Here is an 8,680-nt window from a genome sequence, read left to right as displayed (position 1 = left end):
TCATCAGGATTTCATGAATCTGTATTCTTGAAATTCACAGTCTGATGGGTTGATGCATGCTGGGAGTTTGTTTTAACTTCTGCCAGGTACTCCATAAAAGATTCAAAATGGGATTAATTTAAGATATGGGATGATTTTATTACTCTCAGTCTGCCAAATTACTCCCTTATGTAAAACCATTAATTTCAATGTATTTATACCAAGGATTAATTTGATCCAATTATTCAGATTTGCTTATTACCTAGAGTACTGTCCAAAAAGTACTGAATGAATTTTGACTGTTCACCATCTTTCAGATACAGAGAATATGTCAGATTTATTCAATCAGTAACCAAATTCATCCTGATCTGTGTTCACTTTCATTTGCAACTCTAGATCAAACAATATCATATAATATGTTGCTCAATGGGGATATAGTGTCAAAAATGACAGCAAAGTCAACCTTTTAACCTGTTGCATAAATAAACAGATGGTTTTCACTTCTTGAGATTTTAATTTGGTCATCTTTTACTTTGCTAAAATGAGTGCTTGTAAGGTATTCAACCAGCTTTGAGTCAACAAAGACTTTTTAAAGAACACAGGATGATGGACTGGTTAGCATTGTCTGAGAACCTATTGATCACTTTTTGATTTGGTTTATTTAACTAGATTGTAAATAGCTGGCATTTTTTCTTAAATTATCTTTACCGGGGGTTCCATATCAGAAGGAGAAATATGGATTTGGTCTAATAATACTCCTTACCTTTTAAGAAATAGACCATTGTAAATTAGATTAGTTAAATGAATAGTTAAGTCTAGGCTTTTGGAATGAAAATGGATTTTTGTAGGTAATTCTCTTATTCATGTATGTATCATTTCTTATAGATAATGGATGATAGGTATTTGAAGGGATTCATATCAAAATATGTGTTCCTGAGAATGCTGAGGCCATTGAGAGGATGCCCTGTTGTTCTGCTAAGCCTACCTGAAGCATTTAAAGAGGCTCCTATCTGGCAGACAGAACATAAAGGTTCTTCTGACACAGGTTTGTTCTTGGATATGGCATTTCAAGAGTTGTGTTTCTCTCGAGATCTGTATCTTGTGCTGTCCTGAGTCATTGATTTTATACTGCCAAGTGTTAAAATTAAAGACAGTTTTCATTATGCAACATAATTACAACTTGATAAGAAAGGTAACCTTTTGAAGTATCATTTCATATATAAAAATAAAACACCCCCCCCACACAATGATACAGTAATCAAAAGGTTTTTTTTTTCTATTTTGCACAGTCACTTATTTTTAGCATACACTAGCCAAAATGTTTAAAGGAGAGCATCTGATCAGGGCACCAAATCTCACATTTGAAACTTGACTGGGGATTTAGGTGCAAAACTATCAATTTAATGAGCCTATATATTCATTTGGGCACCAAATTTAAGTGTCCAGTTTTGAAAACTGGGTTTAGAATTCCTACATTTGTTAAATATTCCATTGACGGTATTTTGCACAGAAAATAAAACTAAACAGCCTCTTTAACAATGTAGGAGTAGTAGTACAGACATGAAGTGCATTCTTAGATTTAAGTTTAACCTTTTTTGAGGAGTCTGTCCCCCATCATCTCAAATTTAACAATATTAGAGGGCACACTGAAGTACCCTACCTAGTGAGATTAATGACTCAGTGCTTAATGGCACATGAATTGGGAACACACAACTGTTACTGCATAGTCTGATTTCATAGCATGCTTATATCACCTGTCCTCTCAAAGGCTGAGGTTCTTTTTAAATGTGGAAAGTTGAGTGGGTACCTAAAATATCTGTACCACAGATGCAGACTTTCTGGGCCAGATCCAGATGTGGAGGTGCAAAAGCAGCATTAGGTAAATGTATATATTTATTTGATTTAAAGATTGTAAATCCAAGATGGGATTCAGGCATGCAGAAGGTGCTAAGAACATGTTTAAGTCCTAGACAGAATGATCATATTCTTACCTGGTTAAAATGGATGAAACAATATTGAAAGTAACAGAGTTAAACCAATTTACTCTGGCAGAGAATTTGGCCCAGTGGGTAGGCAGGCTGGAACAATAGGATTGACAGGTTAGGACTATTGCACAACATGGAGAAAAACTGATCAATGACACAACATCAGGCAGGGAGGAAATGCATAACCTTTGCAGGTACCCAGGGCAGCACAAAAGTTGATGCAGTGGCTTCAAAGAAGCAGGAACAGTCTTCCCGAATACTAAGCTGTCTTGATGGAATTCTGAGAAGTTCCTGTGCTGCACTTGTCAGGGAGAAGCTGGACCTCTGTTTACTGTCTAATATCTGATTGTACTTATTTATCAATTACTAACAAACAAAACCTAAAAGCAGTGCTGTACGGAGGGCAAGACGAGTGAGGCACTTGCCTTGGGCGCGGAAAGTGTGGGGCGCAGAAAGTCTCTCCTTCAGTGGAAATTCGGCAGCAAGTCCTTCCCTCCGAGAGGGACTGAGGGACCCGTCACTGAATTGCTGCCAGTCATCGGCAAGGGAGAGGGGCGGCACATCCGGCTCTTCGGCGGAAATTCGGCAGTGGGTCCTTCCCTCCAAAAGGAACCCGCTGCCGAAGAGCCGGATGTGCCGCCCTTGTCCCTTGCCTCGGGTGCAAAAATCCCTAGTTATGGCTCTGCCTAAAAGAATGCTAAGAGTGCAAAGTCAAGAACTCGAAAGTTAGGAAATGCCAGATGTAAGGTTGCCCCATGTAATTTTTATTTGGCCATCTGTTACCAGCACAATTTCAGGCTCTACCCCTCCGTGGGCTTTGGGCTAACACCCATTCCTGGTGGACTCAGGACTAACACCCATTTTGGGTGGACTCAGGGCTCTACAGGTCTGCATGGTCTTTTACCAGTGAAAGTCTTCCACAGTAATATCCTTAACCTCTGTTTATTAACAGTTACTAAAACAGAATACACACTAAGCATACAACACTCACCACTCTCAATAAGGCAGACAAACTTTTCTTGGTGGCCAGTTAAGATTAGATCGTCCAGGGCTCCAGTTTCTGCACGGTATGGTAGGCAGGGTGTTGAGGTCTGGCAGCTCTGATCTTGTGCCATGTCCTGGAGCTAGGTTCCAAAGAACTTCCTTTTGCACCCCAGTTTATATAGTTAAAACTTGGGTCCTACTTAATTATACCTTAACCAATCATTTTAGACTAAAGTACTACAAAACAGTATTTTTCACCAACCTTACCCCATTATGAAACAATTATTTAACCCATCCTATCACATTAGGAAACAATTATTTAACCAATCATACCCCACCATCTTAGCTGATTTAAATCTTGCAAAACTGCAACAGACATAACAGTTAAAGAATCATGAGAACATAAGAACAGCCATATTGGGTCAGACCAAAGGTCCATCTAGCCCAATATCTTGTCTTATGGAAGTGGGCAATGCCATGTGCTTCAGAGGGAATTATCAGAACAGGTGATCATCAAGTGATTCATCCCCTGTCACCCATTCCCAGCTTCTGGCAAACAGAGGATAGGGGCACCATCTCTGCCCATCCTGTCTAATAGCCATTGATGGACCCATCCTCCATGAACTTATCTAGTTCTTTTTTGAACCCCTGTTATAGTCCTGGCATTCACAACATCCTCTGGCAATGTGTTTAGGCTGGATTTCCAAGTGTTGTATGTTATCTGGTAGGCATTTGAGGCAGGCAGCAATGCCATCATGGTGAGGGATGTTAGTGTATAGGGAGGTGACATCCATGGCGGAAAGGATGGTGTTCTGAAGGAGGCTGTTGATACAGAGTTTCTGGAGGAAGTCAGTAGTGTCTTGAAGGAAGCTGGTCATTGGTGTGGAGAGTGGTTTTTGACATTACTGTCAGTAATGAAGAAATGTCTTTTGCATTTGCAATATTATCAGTATTACAGATATAAGTATAGTAGCTATAATGAAACGTAATCTTGCAGAGCCTGTTCAATGAAGTCAGTATTGTTGTTGTGTGGGTTGGGTTAAATTTCCTTTAAACTCTTGAGTATAAACCTTCCCTCCCCCCATTTAAGATAATGGTAAAACAGTTAAGTAGGCCACACATAAAACAAAGGTATTTAAAAAAATTCCTAACTGTCAGGGTGGTTAAACATTGGAATAAACTGCCTAGGGAAGTTGTGGAATCTCCATCTCTGAAGGTATTTAAGAGTAGGTTGGATAAATGTCTATCAGGGATGGTCTAGACAGTATTTGGTCCTGCCATGAGGGCAGGGGACTGGACTCGATGACCTCTCGAGGTCCCTTCCAGTCTTACAATCTATGAAATCTATGAATCTATTTGAGAGACTACGTAAGAATTAGAACTGTTTGGATGGATGGCTTTGCTGAGTATTGTTTTCGGGTAAGTGTGTATGGGAGGGGGGGAAGCTGGAAAGGGAAAAATGATAGTAGTGTGGCTCTGAGAGAGAGAGAGCTCTTTGGTGACTGAGTGCTGGCTGGAAAGGCAGATTTGGAACAGTGAGGAAAGAAACTGTCTTCTGCTGTTCAATTCTTACTGTAGTCAGGGAAGTAGGACTTCATGTATAGTCATTGTCAATTAACAAGACTGCATCAAAGAAAATACTTGTGTATCATCAATTTCTCCTGCCAGTGGACAACCCAAATTTTGGCTACCTGCTTGGGGAAGGAGTAACAGTATCATGCTTTTCTTCACCTGAAATACATAGTATTTATAAAATTAAAGAGCAACTGTGCTGGTAGCAAAATAGTTTGAATATCTGGAGCAGAACAGAGGGCCTGTCAGAATTTAACAGAATGGCATTTCCACACTAACAAAAAGTTACCTCCAGGAAACTAAAACTGTAAGCAGTTTTGTGCTATGCCACTCATACCCATATTAGGCAACCTATAGCAATACCAGCTCAGGAAGAAAGAAGTAACTTCTTTCACTAGCAAAAAGTATTAGGGTTCTAATTCAGCATATGATGCCCATTGTTTTTTGCCTGTCTGTGTGCATTTATCATTAAAGAGCACTGCCCTATCCTCCACCCAGTTAATACACACTCTTTTCTGGGGACAGTGAGAGTGAAGGTTATAGTTGTAAGTACCTGGGTGGTAGCCACTGTAAAGTTCTTCCCTTCTTGAAGGGAACAAAGTTGATTCCAGAGCACTAATGTTTGTCATTGAGCAAAGATAAGCATAAAGTAAAGCAAGTATCGTCCAAATTACTGTACTACCCATATCAAAACTAAAATACATTTACCTTTGCCTGTGGCTGGTATCTTAATTCAAGTCCTATTTGCTGATCAGGTGCTTACAATGAAAGCCCAAGAAAAAGCAGATAGACTATGGCTGAGATTTTCAAAGCTGAAGACATGCAATACCTGTTAACATGAATAAATGTTGTGTGTATGTCTTAATCCCCTAGCTGACCTTCAAAATCTCAACAAATATATGTTTCTGGTTTTGATCCAGTTAGAATGCAAATCATTCTGTAATGTTAAACTAGAAATGATCTCCAAATATCTTGCCTACAAATCATACAACCTTGTATATTGCATATCTGTATGTCGGCATTTATAAGGCACCTATTACTGTGAAATCTAGACGAAAACAAAGATTATATAAGACAGTGAGAATCTGCCTCAAGATGGGCAAATCCTCCATGCTTCTATTTTGGATTCTGTTACTGAGGTTGTCCTTGCTTTGGTTCTTGAGGGAATACTTTGAAGAGCTGAGTATTGCAGCATGATCTGAAGACAACGTGACTATTTCAGCTCTCCTTTAGAAGGGTGTAACAGAGCTTTGGGCTAGTTATGGAAAAAATTCTTCCACTGTCTCTCTTGGGTATATGCCTGGACTCTGTTAATCATAATGTACAGAACGACTGCAACTTCTGGAGTGGGTGCTAGAAGGAGAGGTGATCTTTGTTATAGCCAGCTGCTGTGGTCAGAGTAATTGTACTGTACTTTACTTTATGTGGCCAAGAATTTGGTTTGATTATGGTTTTGCTTGTTTCTTTAATGCATTGTCTCCTATAGATTTGGGGCCTATATATGAGAGTACTGGGTACTGAATCTATAACACTAGGTTAAGTTAGTAAGTCAAGAGATTGCCCTAACCCTGGAATAGTCATGTTCTCCTAACCGATGACATTTTGGAATTCCAAGCCATTCTATCACTGGAGAGCTCCTGGATGTGAAGAGAAGACTATTTTGGCTCAGGACATGTCTCATAGCAGAGCAAAGTCTCGAATCCTGATCCTGCAATGTGAGCTGGGGCCCAATTGGCTCTGCATAGGAACTAGATGCTGCCTGTACAGATCAAATTGTATGATCCAAATGGTAGTTAAGAACAACTGAATGTTGTTAATTGTTATATAAGTCTGATTCTTGCCCAGGCCAGGTGTCACCTTCCAGGTATGTAATTAATTAGCATGAGAGAGATTATATACATTTACAAATCTAATACAATTCCAATCACTAATTGTGTGAATTAAATACATAATTAGTTGTTACCTTTTATTTTTAAAAGCCACTGCACACTATTGCATCTACCCATTAACACCCAAACCTTAGAGAATACCTAGCCAATTAGCAAAATCCTTCATCTGCTGTCTGGATTTATTACCAATCCAACATACACTGAAGTAAATGGAAAAACTTACACTAATTTCAGAGGGTGCTAGTTTAGACCCATGAGAGTAGCCTGAATGCTAGTGAAGTCAAATTGGGGTTCTTTTGTTCTAGAGGCAGCATCTTTGCCACATAAACTAAAAAACCACCCTTTCTTTGATATTGCACTAGCAGGGACTCTGCTAAACTTCTCAGGTGAAAGTCACTCATTTATATTTCTTAAATCTAACATTTTAACCACCAGGAGGCATAGTTTTCCTACCAATTCCACTAAGTATTGCTGCTACTGAAATCTCTTTTCTGAAGTGAAATCCTCAATTTTTTTTTGGTTGGTGAAAAACCCAGTTAAAAACAGCTAAAATGGAATTAAAGACTGGTCAATATTTTATAATCTAATTTCACTTCAAACTCCAGAAAAAAAATCCAAAACTGATTCTCTATAAGATTTTACAATACTTGATCTACAAATAATATTTCTTTATTGCCACTTAGCATAAGCAAATCTTTTAACCCTTAAAACATTAGAAAGTTACGTTTTCACAATTTGAATGGATTTTTTTAAAAAAGATTATTAAATGTCTTATCAAAAAGTTACTTCAATGATTTAGAAACCTCATAATTTTATGAGATCTTCTATCATTCAAATTGTCACCCTACTAAATCATAAGATCAACAGAAAGGTTTTAATGGAAAGAGGATATTTTTTATGAGATTACAAGTTTGGTTGATAATGGTAAAAGTGTTGACTTTATATACTTAGATTTCTGTAACATATTTGACTTGGTACTGCATGACATTTTTATTAAAAAAAACTAGAACAAGATAAAATAAAATAGAAATATGACACACACAAAATGGTCTAAAAGTTGGCCAATTGATAGGTCTCAAAATGTAACTGAAATTGGGGACTTCTCATCAGACAGCCATGTTTTCAGTGCGGTCCTACAAGGATTAATTCTTCACCCTATATTATTTAACATTTTCATTGATGACTTGGCAGAGATCAAAATAATCACTGATAAAGTTTGCAGATGGCACAAAAATTGGGAGTGTGGTAAATAATGAAGAGGACAGGTCACAGTGATTCAGAGCGATTTGGACTCCTTAGTAAACTTGTTGAAAGCAAACAATGTGTTTTTAATACAGCTAAATGTAAACATATAGATCTAGGAACAAAGAACTAGGAACTAGGCCACACTTACACAATGAGGGCCTCTATTTTGGGAAGCAGTGACACTGAAAAATTTTTGTGGTATCACAGTGGATAATCAGCTAAATATGAGCTCTCAGTGTGATGCTGTGGCCAAAAGTGCTAATGTGATCCTGGGAGCCATAAACAAGAGCAGGGGCGGCTCTAGCAATTTCGCCGCCCCAAGCACGGCGGCATGCCGCGGGGGGCGCTCTGCCAGTCGCCGGTCCCGCGGCTCCGGTGGACCTCCTGCAGACGTGCCTGCGGAGGGTCCGCTGGTCCCGCGGCTCCGGTGGAGCATCCGCAGGCATGCCTGCGGGAGGTCCACTGGAGCCGCGGGACCAGCGGATCCTCCGCAGGGACGCCTGCGGGAGGTCCACCGGAGCCGCCTGCCGCCCTCCCGGCGACCGGCAGAGCGCCCCCCGTGGCATGCCGCCCCAAGCACGTGCTTGGCGTGCTGGGGCCTGGAGCCGCCCCTGAACAAGAGAATCTCAAGTAGGAGTAGAGAGGTTATTTTACCTTTGTATTTGGCACTGGTACAACCACTGCTGGAATACTGTGCCCAGTTCTGGTACCCACAATTCAAGAAGGACGTTGATACATTGAAGAGGGTTCAGAGAAGAGCCATAAAAATGATTAGAGGATTAGAAAACCTGCCTTATAGTGACAGACTCAAGGAGTTAAATCTATTTAGTTTACCAAAAACCAGGTTAAGGGGTGACTTGACTACAGTGTACAAGTATCTATGTGGGGATCAAATATTTAATAATGGGCTCTTCAATCTAGCACAGAAAAGTGTAACATGATCCAGTGGCTGGAAGCTGAAGCAAGACAAATTCAGACTGGACATGAAGTGTAGATTTTTAATGGTGACAGCAGTTACCCATTGAA

This window comes from Mauremys reevesii, linkage group 1 (genome assembly GCF_016161935.1).
Source record: "Mauremys reevesii isolate NIE-2019 linkage group 1, ASM1616193v1, whole genome shotgun sequence".
NCBI classification, from domain to species: Eukaryota; Metazoa; Chordata; order Testudines; family Geoemydidae; genus Mauremys; species Mauremys reevesii.
Note: the sequence above shows the minus strand (reverse complement) of the source record.